Below are 17203 nucleotides of genomic sequence, written 5' to 3'. Positions count from 1 at the left end.
TGGAGTCTCCGCGCACCGAGCGGGTGTTGACGGACAGCGAGACCCACCACTCAGGGGGCGAGTAAGGCGCCGCGACGACACCTTTCCCACCAATGACGGCACGGCGCGCAACCTCCCACCGCCGGAGCCGTGGGGAGGAAAGGGTTAAGGGCAATCGAACCGGAAGTGAGTCCAAGCGCTTCTCCAACGAGTCTGTTTGTGGAACAATGTGCGCGTGGAGCACACTTCCTGTTTATTATAATCCAACTTTCCAACTGCTCCACGCGGTGAATTTAACGCCGTTCCTGTCACCCTTGAGCGCTCGCGGAGGAGTTTTAAAGCTCCAGCGGCATCTGCCAGACGTGCCAACACTTAATTTTCCAAGATGCAATCAAACCTGCACCCCTTTTGCGCTGAGAATCATTAACTCTCAGTAAACACTTCCTCGGGACTACAAGGTGGCACACCACATGGATCCTTTCACAATTATTAGATTACAAGCATGTCATACATCACATTACAAAAAAAAAATCTACATCAGTCATAAATTGCAAAAATTACACCCAAAACAGTCCCTATTTTTGCTACCTCAGGAGCAATCAAATCCTCACATTAAACGCGCAATAACGTGTGTTCTGATGCAAATATACATTTTTCTTTCTTGTTAGAACCCGGCAAGATATTTTTTTACACAGAGCTAACTTAGCAGATGACTGTAATTTCCATTTGAAGAATGTGTGCCAGCTTCCTTATTGCTTTGCAATTGCATTAAATATATTGCATGGGGCTCCCAGGTTAAGCTTGATTTAAATTTGCATACATTTTCATATATTTAGGAGAAATAAAAAGAAGGCTGCAGCCACCAGAAAGTCAGTGAAGACAGCCGAGCTAAGAAGGGGAGACGAGCAGGGGGACGGCCGGAGCAGGTGAGGGATTGGCGGACAGGACATGGGCCGAGGACGGCTGGACATGGACAATTCACGGTCACTAACGGAGGACACACGCAAGGCATTGATGACTGACTGACTGACTGATCACTGCTCGGGGGCACCGAGTAAGATGCGTTATAGCTCGATTGCACTGGGAATAATAACAATACTACTGGAAAAAAAAGAAATTTTGGCGAACTTTGATGTTTCACAAAAAAACGTGATGTAATGGAACAGTATTCAGAATGTGAGTCAGTGTCTAAGTTCAATTTTATTTTCCGTTTTCCCCAAAATTAATGCGCCATTTGAATGTGAATTCATAATTTCCTTTAACGAGAGAGTGGTCTTATTTTTGGACGCACGTTCAAGATTGATGATGAAACAAAAAACAAAACAAAAAACGGCATTTCAATATTTTTCCCCCCGAAATGAATGCGGGTTTTGTTTGCGTATAACACCTGCTTCCAACGATTTTAAAGTGTGGATTTCGTTGGCTTAAAGTGGTTGCAGGAGTGCTGCTTTAAGAGGGGGGTTGTATTGCTCTCGATAGTCTAAGTTTCTAAGTGTAACAGATGCTTCTCTAGAAACGCTCCGCGTGCTGATTCCTTTTATTCCCATCAACATTTTTGTGCCGTCGAGCTCGTTTCCATAGTGAGGCGAATAAAAGGCAAATCCCCGCTCCGCGCCTCCAATAAAGAGCCCATTCACAGATAACCCGAGACAGCCCTGCTACACTGACTGCCTCTCTCCTACCAAGGTGCACATTACTGCTCAATAAGACAAGCAAATGAGTCGTAATTTTTCCTGTTTATTCTTTCTTCATGGAATTAATCATTTATTTATGACTGTTTGTTTTGCGCGTTTGAGCGACGTTCACCACCGCAAGTTTTGTGAAAAAATCTAAACATGCGATAATAATTATATTTCTGCAAGCGAATATTTTATTGGATATTTGTGTTTTAAAAACATGCGTGTGCTGCATTAATAGAAGTGTTGGAGTTAGAGAGGGCATTTGTTCATATTGATTTTTGTGTGTGTATTTTTCTCACGTTTTTTTTAAATCTCTGTAAATGTTAAATGATTTCTATTTTCTGACATTGCCAAATCAAAACAATGTTCTAAATTGCGATTGCTCACGATCAGATAACTATTTTTCATTTTTAAAAATATATTTTGAGTACCATATATAGTTCTGCATAAGGTTTAAACTGCTATTAAGGCAGCAATGGGCCTAAGGGTGCACCCAGTCACGGGTGTCACGACCCTTGTAAACTTTTCCCAAGCAGTGCTGACCCCCTCAAGTTTGTGAGTGCAACCCTATATGTATTAATGCGTTCAAATGGAAAAATCTCTTTGCAAATGAACCCCATTTTAGCTCGTTTTCTTGCTCTCTACTTAATTAAAAGGTTGTGTTTTATGATTGTCAGTTGTTATTGGTCGAACGCTAATGAGATAAAACACTTCTCTATAAGAATAAATGAGTGTGTTCTAGTAAGGTGGCATTATCTAGCATTAATAGGTTTATTAATAATAAAAAACATTGCACAAACATCCTCATACATGCTAGAACCCCCCCCCCCCCAAAAAAAAAATAATAATAAAAAAACACACATAATTAATATACCCCATCAATGCATGGCAGCTCGTTGAGGACAGCGACATGTTTAAACAGCATGACTCTAAAACAAACAAATTTTAGCATAACACTACTGATACGGTGTTAGTTTTCATCATCAATTTACAACCCGAATGTTTGTTACTTTTTTTTCTACCTCGGAGGGAAAAGTAAAAGTTGGAGTTTGAAAAGTTCCAAGTTTTTTTTGTTTTGTTTTGAGTGTGTATAAAATGTGCTGGTTTTCTCAATTTCTCCCCAAAATCAAATTATGACATTAGTGTTACGCCTGAAATTACCAGAAATATATCAATGTATTTATTTAAACATTACATGAAGTCAGTCGTTTCTTTAAAAAAAGGAGATTTACTCATGTGAAATCTGTTAAAGGTGCTTAGAACTATATCTTTAATTCTCAGAATCGGAATTTTTGCATACCTCGTGACTTTGGAGTTATTTATTCCAAATATCTCATCATTGGATGTTCCATTATGTTGAGGATGTAAAACATTTAACGATTAGTGTTGTTGCAATAGTTATGGTTGCGGATCATGGAGATATTTCAATTATTGTGACAAATGCAGGTGTAAACAAAGTGACATTTTGTGTTATTGCTGTGACAGTAAATGCAAGCAATTATTAGATAATGTTGTTTTGAATAATTGAAGTTCTACCAAAATGTAATTATATTTCCCCAAACAAGTGCAAAGAGGAGCTTCAAAGAGAGAACATCAAGACCTTTAACCTGAATGTGTATTCTTCATTAGTATTCCAACTATGATGCAAAGTCAAGCATAAAATTATTTGACTATGTGGTTAATTACAAATTGAATTGAGTCAAAACAATAAGCAAGCCCCAGGTAACGGACACTTAACAGACTTTTTACAGATTGTCTTCTCCTTTCTCAGAAAAGACTAGCTCACAAAATTATTATTTTGAATAATTGTTTTTGCTAAATAAAATTCAATTGAAACATATCCTCGTTTAACCTCCATGTTTGTCACGGCATTTATCCCGCGTGTGCATGTGTTACAGGTGGTGTTTGCAAAGCTGCTGTACATTGTTACTATGTGAGTAAAGCAGTGTCAATTGGTTAAAACCTCCATAACATTTCCGTCCGTTAACTTTAAAACGCCCCACTTTAAGACAAAGCAATGAAAAAGAGTAGAGAGTCTATTTAAGCATATAATGTATGCTCTTGAGCGGCTCTCCAACTCCTCTTTCATACAACCACTCCTCTTCTTCGTCTGCAGTGAGACCTGAAAAGGTTTTGGACCGGTGAGGAAGAGCAGGGGATTTATCCGATCAATGAAAGTGACACGAAAGTACCTGAAAAACTCAACGTAATGAAAAGAAAACGTTTGATCAACTTTCTTTTTCATAAAGCAAAATGTAAAAACTAGCTTGTTTGTTGCTACTGCTAGATGACTACCAATCTTACCTAGCTATATACACGCCACCCACCCCCAACAACTCAACCCCCCCTCTTCAAATATACATATACACGTGCACGCACGCACACACACACGCACACACACACACACACACACACACACACACACACACACACACACACACACACACACACACACACACACACACAAGTCCCTCTGAAGGAGCAGGCGGAGTCGACAGTTGCACATCTGCATTTCAAACACAGACTCTCTGGGATTCATTATTAATTAGCCCACTGAGCCCTGGAGGGCTGAAGATATGAACACACACTCACATTCACTCACACTGCATCGTCAAATCTTGTCTTGATTCACGAGTTAGTGAATGATAAAGGATGATACATTTCTGCAGATGTGTATATTTATCCGAGTGCAAATCTATTGTATTGAAAGTCCATCCTTTATAGTGTGAAATATAGTATCTGCAAGTCTGTATGTATGATACATATTTAGTACCAGCCTGTGAATGCTACCTAACCTGTATGAGATGGGGGGAAAGGATGATTGGGTTCTGCATTTTGCAATAATAAACACACCCCAACACTTCCTTGGCTTTGGTTTGCTTGATTTGCCGCAATCCTACTGTTGTGCTTTGCCTTACAATTGCTTAATTGTGTGTTTCTGTGTGCACCAGTGGTACAGGCAGATCAGAAAGACATACAGTGATTATGCATGAGCAATGTCTCCTGGGTCTACACACACACACACAGATGGGAGGGGGGGTTCATGGGTGGGAAGGTAGAGAGAAAGCTAATACACCGCAGTGAAAATACTGTCCACAACACATGTCTCACTGCCTCACAAAGTTAGGGCTACACATTTTACTAAAATAAACACACTGCAAAGTATCCTATTGTGCGGCCCGGCATTAGCATGCAAGGGGGCTGGCGCATGGCTCATCGAAGAGTATCAGATTGCGCAGGATTCTCAGACTTGGCGGTGTATTGACTGCTAATATTTTGAGTGCTCTATCCCAAGCTTGAAAGGGCATCCTTTGCTCTTGAAGTGTGTTCGGTCATTAACTTGTAATGTACTAAAACGTGTCATTAACTGTTCTCAGGTAAGTTCCACCTGCATCCTTTATGGCGCAAAGGATGTTACTATGGTGACTTGCAAGATGGCCTCGTTGTGTTCCCCATGCAAGTAGTTTCTCACATGGTTGGCGGGCTTCAGGCTATAATCTCCGGTGCGATAGGTTGACATTAATTGCATAATTGAACAAGAATGGACCATCATCCCCTTCCCCTTCAGGCCTCCGAAGGCGGAGTGTACCGTTTCTCTTCCGTCTGTGGTCAAACCGCATACGAAAAAAACCACTACATGTCCTGCTTGCATCAGTACCTCTTGAACCAATCGGATGTGATTCGATGCCAGCAGTGGACCTCCGCTGAGCACACACACTTCCTGATGTTGCAGGGGATGCCGGGTAGCAGTGGGATTTTTGTAATTGAGGAAGAAACCACTCGTCACCAGCACAGCACTTTCTTTGTTAGATGGAGAGACTGGCCGAAGAATCTGCAGAAATGTTTTTACAACTTTCGAAAGGGAATTCTCGTTCCCTTTTCAGAGCGTTTCCTCCATCCACTCTCCCGTTCAAAGAAATGCATACACCATTTTTGGTTTCAAAGCAATTCCACCTGGAGTCTCAAAGGGGAAGAACAACAAATATCGGAAACATTTAATCCAGAAGAATATGTTTATTTTGAGATGTTGATTTAGAATGAATGGACCCCCTCTGATGTCTTCTGCTGCCAATGTGTGTATTTTTTTGTGGTCATGAACGGTGTGATGTGTGGGTGGTGATGTGTTTTAGTTGGACGTGTAAGACGGGTGAAGAGACCCTCTACCCCCTGTGGACAGGAACTGTATTTGGGGAAGGAAATAGGTGCAACATTCTCACATTACCTTATTACAAATGGCATTTGTGCTCATCTAAGTCTCCCCAGTGCAGCAAATTGAGGAGGACAATTAAATATTGTGCTGGTTTCATAAACTGAATTTAACATTCTTAACCTCCTTTTTCTATACCTGCAAGCGAGTTAAATAGCATGGCTTCTGGGTGTGCAATAACAATGTGCAATATCTTAGAAATCTGTGCAATATTTTAGAATCTGTGCATTATTTCAGAATCTGTGCAATATTTTAGAATTCTGTGCAATATTTTAGAATTCAACTAGCTGGGATGTGCCTTTTTATACTTTTATACTATTTATGTTTTTTTTGCTGGGAAAACACACTTTGAAAAGCTTAGAGTAGCACCACCAATTTCGTTATACGCAGCTGTGTATGATGACAATAAAGGCTTTTGATTTTGATTTTTGATTGATTGATTGATTGATTGATTGATTGATTGATTGATTGATTGATTGATTGATTGATTGATTGATTGATTGATTGATTGATTGATTGATTGATTGATTGATTGATTGATTGATTGATTGATTGATTGATTGATTGATTGATTGATTGATTGATTGATTGATTGATTGATTGATTGATTGATTGATTGATTGATTGATTGATGGCCTGCACTTAGGGGAAATGTGTTTTTTTGCATGGAATTAATGAGGTAAACTTTCATTATAATTTCTTGATTATAGGCCTAATCCTGAACAAGTTATGTTTTGGAATGAATCTGACCGGACATGGGAATAACAACTATGTAGATTTTTATGAAGCTTCAATATGTAAAATTAAAATTGATAATTATTTCTAAAAATGTTCATCTTAGCCTATTCCTGGATTGAAAGAAAGAGGTTAAGATTATTTACTTCATCCAGATTGCTTCTCAATCTTTTACAGCACACACAACGATCTCGAGCATTTCTTTTAGTTCAGTATCCCAAATCCTGCTTTCTTCCTCTCGCTCATTCCCCCTGAAAGAAGGTCTTATTTTGGTGATGTCAGCTGTCTCAAGGGCATCTAGAACAAAGGTGCTTTTCATTCTTTTGCATCCTCTCGCATCCTTCACTCTCTTCATCCTAACTCGTGTCTCATGCAAACGCTTGTTTGTGCCTAACGTAACTGACTCTTCAGCTTTGACATTCTTTCAGGTTAGAAGTGTCTCCTTTCTGGAAGGTGCATATAAAGCTTTCTAAAACACTAACATAGACAATAAATAAGAAAGTGTATGGATAAGTCGCTGTATTCATATCAGTACCTGAAATAAGGGCATGAGAGGGATGCACGGAGGCATCAGCGCTTGCTGAAGACAGGGCATCAAGAGAGCAGAGAGGCAGAGAGAGAGAGAGAGAGAGAGAGAGACAACAGAGGATGCCTCCTTGGCCCACAGTGTGGAAGGGGGACATTGGAGCATAACAAACAGGATCCACCTTTCTGCTTGGCTAATTTTCCCTATTAAAAGAACCCAGCAGGAGCCTCAGCAGTCCACCAGCTGGAACAGAGGTTATTTTAGTGCCTGTCTGTCAGCATGGTGTGTGTGTGGGGGGTGTGTATGTGTGCGTGCGTGTGCATGTGTGCATCTATTTGGGCGCATTAGCCTGAGGTTTGGGTGAGCATGAAGATCTTCCATAGGAGCGGATTCAATCCACTGATATTAATTTCCTTCTCTCAGTCATGCATTAAACAAAGAAAATCTAGCATGGCTTTTTATTGTATGTATTTTCTTCTGCTGGGTACATCTATAATGTATTTGGTGCTGATATTGATGTATATGCTACCACATTTGCTCCGTCATCTCTTCGTGTGGCAAAAGTCATCAGCCATGCTCTCCTCTGTCTCAGTCAGATCCTAAACTAATCCCCACCTCTGCCACTCTGACAAGAAAATCCTCCATTTTAATGCATACACACACGCTCTGTCTTTTAATGGAACACCCCCGCCTCTGGTTTTACCCATATTTCCCTTTCCTACATATTTATCGAGTACCTGTGCAAGGAATCTTCCTTCCCCTTTGAAAATCTGTGTCGTGAAAGTTGCATGAACCTACACCAAATACAATGTTTTTATTGTAAATCATTAACTTTATACCCACACCCCCATATTAGATTCACCAATAGCTCCATTTAGCAGGGTAATGTGCCGACTAAATAGTGTCAAGTTCAAACCTTTTTGTAAAGGCTAATTAAAATGTGCACTGCAAACCACTGTGTTTCAGCTCTGGTAGCTCTGTTATACAGTTGCTCGGGGGTGTTTATGGGTAATATTTACTGTATACCTACTCTGACATACTCACCAATCAAACCATCAGGTATACCCCACAAAATCGAATGAACATTAATGAGAAACAATACAAAAATAAAGATGATTTATGATTGAAACATGTATATGAAGTAAAAAAACACTGTTAACTGACTCTGCACAAGCGTGATTAATCTAACAATAAGATTCTAATTGCGGTAGCATGTTGAACTAGTTGTTTCAAGCACGACTCATAGTTGATAAAACCATTTTTATCGTGGCTTAAGTTGTCCTATCTGATTTTTTTGTCCCTTTGTCACTTCAATTCCCCTTATATACCAAAAACATGCATGTTTGGTTCTTTGAACCCTTTAGTTGTCGATTGTTGTAGATGTGAATGGTTTGTTTGTGATTGGCTGGTGACCAGTACAAGGTCTTTTTTTTTTAAATCAGATGGATGGATTATGATTATATAGTACTGTAGTTCCAGTCTTGAGAGGGGGGCTGAAATCTCCCAAGATGCATTCACAAAGCTGTACCTACTGTTTTGGTCTCAGTCTCACATCAACTTGATTGATATCAGCAGTTATGAGGTTGACCATAGTGTTGTGTGACAAGTGTTGTTGTGTTTTTCACACTTTTCCAGAAACCCCCAAAATTGATGATATAAAGTGATTGTAATCTTGAAAAGATTACACTACTTTTCATCCACAAACTCTGACTGGCCAGATTACGTATTTTTCCTTTGGCTTGGACTTTCAGAAAACTGTGTGCCAAGTTATCGTTTGGCTGCTAATAATAAACACGTAATTTACAAGACAGTATCAACCGCTCAGATGACTCTTTTGGAGGGGGAGTTTGCTTGATTATTTTTCTTCATTTGTTCACCAGGACTGAATGAAAAGGATCCATTTCCGATACAAGGATGGACAGCCTCTGCCTACCAGCTAGGAGAGAGAATGGCGCGGGTGACCTTGACATGTGTGTGCAAACACAAGCACACAATCTCAACACACTCTCCCTGCGGGGGGAAACTGACAAATGGCAGTGCAGCAGTTCTGTTAGGTGGCAAATGTGTGTTTAAACAATGCATGGTGACGCTTACACACAGAAAACAGTTAGGGTGCTGATATGAGATTGATTTGGGCCAATCCCTACTCACTCTTTCAAACCAGTGTACGTCCAACCGCAGACAACAGACACACGCGCATGCACCCCCACGCACACGCGAACACACACTTAGCGGAATATGAGCGATGTGATTCAGGACACCTCTCGGCAGCCACTCTGCTTTCCATCCGAACGCCTGAGCAGAATACTAATCACTACATAACATTAGAGCCAGGGAGGGAGAGACAAGAGGGCGATGGTCACTGCTCTGCAAAAAGAAGACACATCACAGAATAGCTTATATTCTATTAAATAAAAGAACAATTACAGTGGGGTTTTAGGGCACTGTTTCTTCCACCTTTGTGCAAGCAGCACATGGTGAATTCTGCGTGAAGAGTAGCTAAGATGATTAAAATGAAGTCATGACACAGTCAGTCATGAGAAATTAGCAGGATTTGGTCTAGAAAGTACTAATGTAATGGGATGTATAAGATATTTGGAAATTTGACTTAATTAACTTACTAGACCAATTTCCATTTTCTTTCAATGATTTTATTCTTTGTTTGGATGTTTATTCTAGTTTTGTTCATGCCCAAAGAGAGAGAAGGACACAATTATAGTCCACTTCAAATGTTAGTAATGTAATATAAACTGAGTATAATGCATGTTTAAAACTTGGAAACAAACCTGCAATAATTAACTTCATGTGGTAAATGGAATTATCCTGAGCCAGCAAGCAAAAAAAGCAAAATTTTAAAAAAAAGAAACTAAACTGATGATGTGGCCACTTCATCTGTTGCTTCATCGGTGCTAATCAATTGAACATGTCATCAGCAACTACTCATGTGAAAAAGAAAATAAATAAATAACAAAACAACAGGCTCTGCAATTGACATATTTATTCTTACATGAAGACATTTTGGGGCAAAACCACATACAAATCCAAACAACTGATGCAATACAAAATGTTGTCAACTGTAAACTGTAATGGTTCTTTTTCGATCAGTGATACCCTGCAGACTAGATTTTCTAATTGAAGTGCTTCAAATTTTATGAATCTGTACTCCACTTTGTGGAGTAGCACCACCAATTTCATTATACGCAGCTGTGTATAATGACAATAAAGGCTTTTTGATTTTTGATTCTACCTTTCCAAACTAACACCCAAGAAATACCTTATTGTATATTTCAGGGTCTTCCTTAGAATAATACATTGGTAACACTCCTGTGGGTGTTTTATGAAAGAATGACAACTGTTTCATAACATTGTGCATTCAATTCACATTGTATTAACTGTAGAGGATGGAGAGAGGTACATATTAAATTTAAGCTATGTTTAACAATTTAAGTATACTGTAGTTTTGAGACTATAAAACACTTCTTTACACCCCTTCTGCTTTTAACTGTGCAGTTTAAAGTCTATTACAAGTTAATTATGGATTTTAAAAACTAATGATCTACATGTGTTTTGGTGTAGATATCCCATAACTCAATGTCAACAACACCTGTTGTTTAGCCGTAGTTTGGCTTATACATGTGAACAAATACAGTCTTCTTGTAAAATTGTGGTTGTGTTTTAGTTAGGTGCGGTTTAAATTCCAAAAATTACAGGATTTGAAAGTAAAAGTAAATTTTTGTATTTTGTACTGAACATTTGTATTAAGAGTAAAAAAGAACAAATGAAAAATACAGCCCAGGAATGAGACTGTGTTGTCCATCCAGGTAAGAAGAATGGCTTAAAAAAGTCGACTGCATTGTAATAAAAATGTCCGCTGAAAATGTGAAATAGGAAAACAATTGCATCATTTATTTCTATTCTTGCTTAGTTTCTTGATCGCCCAGTTCATCGCATCATCAAAACAAGGAAATACAAACTCAATCTCACAAACTCCCCCCCTCACCAGCCCCACCATCACCACTACCACCACCTCATGCCTTCTCCAGGCCCATGCTGAAGCAATTATGTCCAGTGAGTCTTCTACAGGCAGGGTGAGGGTGATTGATGATGCTGTCAGCACAGGGAACATGTTTTAACGTCAGAATAATCTTCCTGCTAATATATTACATCCACTGGATAAGGTTCAATCATTACTAATAGCGCTGCTAAGTTGGTGAGAGGGTAGATGGTGTTCAGAGCACGTGCCTGGTGTCTGTGTGAGTGTGTTTGTGTGTGTTTATGCACATTAATCAGAGCAGCGGTAGAGGCATCAGCAATCTAATAAGGCCAACCAATAAACGCCAATGCCGGCACAAGGTGCAGTAGCAGCAGCCAGTGAATTGTGAGTGTTTACTTCTTAGATAATTACTTGAGGATATCCCATAGCAAGTGAATCAAGTGAGACGCTCTTATTGTGAAAGTGAGAGTCTTACCACCACTCCATATAATAATGTTTTTATGGAATCAAAGAAGTGTAAAGAATGGTACACAAAGACAAGCGACGCTTCAGAGAGGCGAGCTCGCGACGCCTAAGCCGCACTGTCTAATCTCTCAAATTAGTGTGACGCCGACGAAGAGGATTGAGCCGGTGTGGGGAGAAAAACAGGCCCCAGCAGGCCTAGTGTTTGCATTTTGCTTTTGCCTTGCCTATTTGTACATTGCTGTTGTATCCGTGGCCTTTGCCTCCCCACAAATCTTCTTTAAATTTGAGCTCTGTTGTTTACACCACTTTTCAGTCCTACCTCTGCCTACGTTGCCGCTGTCTTATTTGACACTTGCCTTCTCTCTTATCTGCTTAGTGTGCTGCTGATCACGTACACCATCCCCCACTTTGTCTTCAATATGCAATCTAGATGCACATGCGCAAATATACGCCAGTTCATCAGCTATGTATATAAATCTTTCAGGGAAGAAAGAAGGAAAAAAACGACAGTCAGCCAGTTTAGTTGGATTATACAGGAAAAGTAATGACTATCAAACGTAATATCTAATGAATTTCAATTAAACTTGATTAAAATATCCCATAAGACGTAGTATTTTCAAATATATAACATCAGTTACTTTAACGTTTGTGTAGTTGGTCTATCTGATTGATCTGAATTTTTTTTATTAACTACAAATTGTAAACTTTTGTCAGGCTATCAATGCAAGTTGGTGTATAATGTAACTTAAATGGTATTCCACTAAATGTTTGAAGGTCATAATTAATGTGTATGAACTTTTTAATAAGTCACGCCTAATTTAAAGTCATGGAATTCTAAAAATAGCTGCCATCCCTGTAATTGAATAAAACATTGGACATAAAACAAAATGCACTTATTTTTTTTGACAACAAGAAAATAGAAAAATAAAATAGACTTTCAACCTTTAATAGACTCTTTTGCATACAAAAAACAATGAGGAAACCCCTCTTCCCACAATGTCATGAAATATGAGATAATAAAAAAAATAACTTGTCCATTAAATCAGGCTGAGATCAGTAATATTTTTTAATTGATTAAAAAATAAGTTACTGTTCTTAACAAAAGCTTGTTTGTCTTGTATTATCATTAAACTCAAACTAAAAACAATCAAATTTCAAGTTGTAATATTGAGCTTTAAGTGTTTAAAAACCTTCCACCAAGAACTAGATATTTTTCCCTCTCCTAATATTGCATTTGAAGCCCATCTTGAAACTTGGACAGGTACCTGAAAAAACGTAATGCTTAACTTTTTATTTTCGTTGTGTTTGCATAGTGTATGTTGCAATTTAACACATTTCTATAGAGAACATCACAAGAAATGAAGAAGTCAAAAAAGAAAGAAATTGAGCTGAAGTGAGCTCTCAGAGATGTTTCCAGTATTCTGCTGGCGTCAGCTGGCTCCGGGCAAAAGTGTGCACGCTTGTGTGTGCGCGCACATATGTACATGGTGCAAACAAAAGCGCCCTCACAAACACCCATAAACAGATTAGCTCGTCAGCTGAAAAACAAAGGGTTAAGAGTGAATGCAGATTTCACAGCGAAGGGGAAGAAGCTATGGTTGTGTTTCCATTTCAAGTGTACGTGTGTGTATGTGTGTGTTTGTGTGTGTTTGTGTGTATGTGAGTGTGTTTGTGTTTGTGTTTGTGTTTGAGGGGGCGAGCAGAGGCCAACCTGACGGTTGAGCAGGGTGATTCCTCTCTCTAATATTGTGTGGAGAATCTCCTTGCTGGGCTCAGCTGCCAATTCTCTCCACTGTAACACTTCCATTCTCCTCCTTGGCTGGTGAAACAATGGCGCCATCCTTCCTGTGCTCCTTCACACAAAGACGGCGGCTCTGAGATAGACGCTAAGAGTGAACTGACACACAGCAGCAGGACAATAGACGGAGACTGGTTTTATGTGGCATTGTGTCGGGTGTTTGTAGTGACAAAGAATAAAGAAATTTCTGAAGGATGAGTGACTTACTCCTCTTTGTTGTCTCTTTAAGAAGATTGTCCATGTGCACAAAAAGGAGTTGGCCAGAAGTTGCTTCTAAATGTTCAATGTTCTCACAACTGCGTATCACTTTCTCGTGTGGGGGGAAAAACTTTGAAACATTTGGCCAGACGAAGAATGCAAGGTTTGCAGTAACCTCCCGTTCATTCTGTGGGATGAAAAATAATCAGATGTAGGTCCAATAATATTATCATCCAAGTTACATATACATACATCTACCTTTTCTAATGTTTCCCTCTTTTTGTGGTAACTAATGAAGAGCTTCACAGCCCCAGAGGAGCCAACCAATCACCACAGCCGAAACAAGCTCTTTATCTACGGGGGCTTATTAAGATAATTGAATTAGCATGTTGTGGTTTCTGAACCCAAATACGATTAGCCTGTTATTACTGTGTTATCGGGGTCCCTAGTTACAGTAACAGCAGGTTACTTTTGGCTGCCTCATTGGCTCATTTCCCCTCATTAACACTTAGCCTGCGTGGCGTGCAAGGACTTCTGAAGACCTACAGTGATTGTGTCGAAAAGCAATTCGTAGAGTCCATCTGAAACTTTTCTACGCATTCCATTCATTACTTCAGGAATGAATGAATGGAGACATGAGGTTCACTTAGCAACCACATCATTTGCTACATCAGCGAAAATGAAGGTTAAACTGTAGCAAAATTTTTACAAAGATTAAAACATTAAGTTTTATTCAACACTGTTAGATAGGGGTACTACATTTGAGTACACCAAGGCATTTTGGAGTCAGATATTCTCCCCTGCTGAAATGAAGCAGAGATGGCCGCCGTGTGTGGTCGATTGGTCGCCGGTCTTTTGGTTGCAGTCTTTTGGTCGCCGGTCTTTTGGTCGCCCCGACCGCAACAACGGGCGACCAAAAGACGGGCGACCAAAAGACCGACGCCCAAAAGACCGGCGACAAAACAAGGTAAAACAACATGTTCTACGCATCAATAAAAGCCAACAATGGCCATGAGCAGTTTCACTGAGCCGACGTGTGAGTGTATAACAGTTTGTATGTACATGTGTTGTCCCTTTAAGAAGCTATGTCAGTCAGGGTCTTAACAAGTTCTCCAACAAAAAACAATAAAACTCCGGGAAATTTGGAGCTTTTCTTTAGCCTAATAATTACTAGGGCATTAAGTATGACTAAATAGTAATTCGCAGTTTGTATTTAGGGAATTTGAGCAACGATTTAAATGGTAATTATCACTTACCTTCCGGGCGACCAAAAGACCGGCGACCAATCGACCGTGTACCGATGGCCGCAGGTCAAAGTGCTCAAAAAGGATGACAGACAGCTAAAAATGCTCAAACCCAGTTAAGAAAAAACATGTTTTACTATTTTTAATCACTATAAATGGTGGGGTGGGGGAGGGGGCGGTTATCATGATCACCTCGCAATTCTGAGGTCGAGGGTTCAATTCCCAGTGGGTTCCGACCTTGCTGTGTGGAGTTCTCCCTGTGCCTATGTGGATTTTCTCTGAGAATTCTTGTCTCTTCTCCATCCCAAAAACATTCATGGTAGGCTAGTTGAACACTCAAAATTATCCCTAAGTGTGAATGGTTGTTCGTCTCATAGTACCTTGTAATTGGCTGACAACCACTTCAGGGTGTCGTCCCCTGCCTGCTGCCAATAGTTGGCTGGGATACGGTCCAGCCCCCCTACAACCCTTTGTGTGGATGAACAGAACAGTTAATGAATAATTATTTTTAAGCGATTTAGGATAACATTAGAGAATATTTTTGATTGAAATTAGGCAGCTTTAAAGTGCTCCTCTGGACTTTCACTTTTCATCAATGATCTTTTCTATTCTTGCACCATTGGAGCAGCTAGTTAAAATGATGAGCACCCCGGATGCATCTCTAATTACATCATTTACTCGTTGTCTTCTGAGCAAATGAGTTGAAAGAAGACAGCATGAAAAACAATGGAAACAAAACAATTGGAGTTGTCAGCGGCCATTCCACTTTCTTGTCACTTTGAAACCTGTATAAGTATCGACTTCATTTGATCGGCGTTATCAAGAAGCAGCCTTACCATGGAGAGACAGTGCTGGAGCTCGTGTTCTTGATTAGCGGAGGAACAGATATTCTTGTGATACAGCACAGATACTAATTTTAATTTAAAAGAAACTGTGACTTTACCTTAAGAAGTAGAATGGGCTTTTCTGTGCTTCAAACACATCATATTTATAAAGCAACTCAGGTTAAACATTTTCATTTTGTATTTAATCATGTTTGTTGAAATAAACTAAACAAATATTTTCAAATACATCTTGTACGTATTGTAATTCAAAGCATAAATAATTATTATTTTTAAAGTTGAAAAATTAATTCATCTTCCGTACCGGGAGTTGTTGGAGCCTATCCCAGCTGACTATGATAAGAAGCAAAGAGCCACATTCATTTAATCATTCATCTGGTAGCCGCGTGCGGCTCGAGAGCCACATTTTTGCCACCCCTGTCCTGTAAAGTGATTTTTGTTTAGATTTTTTATTGTGAAGTTTTCTTTCTGATCAGGTATGGCTTATAGTCCAAAAATTACAATCAATATGGAGTAATATAGTATATATTATTTATTAATTATTATTAATATAAATAAAAATCGGTTTCTGTTGTCAGCCGCGTTTTCGGTTTTGGCAGGAATCACTACTTTCGATCTAAATGTAGCAGAGAAAGTAGCGGAAACACGCATTCTGGAAAATATTAAAGGTGGGAGAAGTAATGACCCCAAACCTGTCAACAGGCGCTAAAGTCTCAAGGATACATTCATGCTTAGTTTTAATTGATTCATATAGAATTTACTGCATGTTTTGTCAGTTTAAAGACACTTTAATCACGTTATTTATTTATTTTTATTTATTTTTAAAAAAGGGTACCAATTAATTTGGCTGACGTGTGTGAGCACATCACTGATATCTGTTTTTATTTTGGAGCGTAAGACAACATTTAGAAAAAGGAAACCTCAATGTTTAGCTTCAATAACCCACGAGAAGTGTCGAACACAGCTCGCATTGTGCGTCGAGGCTCTCCTCAGCAGCTGAGCCTGCGGTGACAGAGGAAGGCTTCAGTGGGAGGGGACGAGACGGCCAGCTTGGGTGGAGGGAGTGTCAGGGGTGACTTGTGAAGGGAGATGGGGGTGGAGGGAGGCGTGAGCGAGCTAAAAGACCAAGTTGGGGGAGTCAGCTGGTTTCCCCCTCCTCCCAAAGCCCGTGAATAACACTCTGTGCCACCTCCACACCACACTGTCCTCACCTCCAATTAGCATGCTAATGAATCTTTGCATGTGTGGGGGTGTGTATGTGTGTGAGACACCTGAGGGCTCCATCCCACTTTCGAAGAAAACACAAACAGGCTGGTATTCTGGAAAATGCTGCTGCTCTGATAATTTGGCGTGTGTGTCCATCTTTGTATGTGTCTCATGGACTGTGACCCTGCACTTACTTGTTGGTGTTATGGTAACCGGCTCAATAGGAATGTTTTCCTTGTCTCATTAGATGTGTCGTGGTGACCTTTGTGCCCTGTGATTGCAGAGCAATGAATGTATGCAAGGGTCGCGCGCTGGTATCATTAACAAATC

General features: G+C 39.7%; 1 long non-coding RNA gene across 1 annotated transcript; it reads right to left on the bottom strand.

Annotated features, from left to right (window-relative positions):
• Positions 1-12838: 12838 nt before the first annotated feature.
• LOC144082036 (uncharacterized) lies at positions 12839-13732 on the bottom strand. Its single transcript, XR_013303122.1, has 3 exons — positions 13591-13732; positions 13297-13438; positions 12839-13123 (listed from the first exon to the last, which is right to left on the bottom strand). It is a non-coding gene; the product is annotated as an uncharacterized LOC144082036 (long non-coding RNA).
• Between the last annotated feature and the right edge of the window lie 3471 nt (positions 13733-17203).

Source organism: Stigmatopora argus, chromosome 9 (genome assembly GCF_051989625.1).
Source record: "Stigmatopora argus isolate UIUO_Sarg chromosome 9, RoL_Sarg_1.0, whole genome shotgun sequence".
Classification (NCBI taxonomy): Eukaryota; Metazoa; Chordata; class Actinopteri; order Syngnathiformes; family Syngnathidae; genus Stigmatopora; species Stigmatopora argus.
Note: the sequence above shows the minus strand (reverse complement) of the source record. Positions and strands in the feature narration are given on the sequence as shown.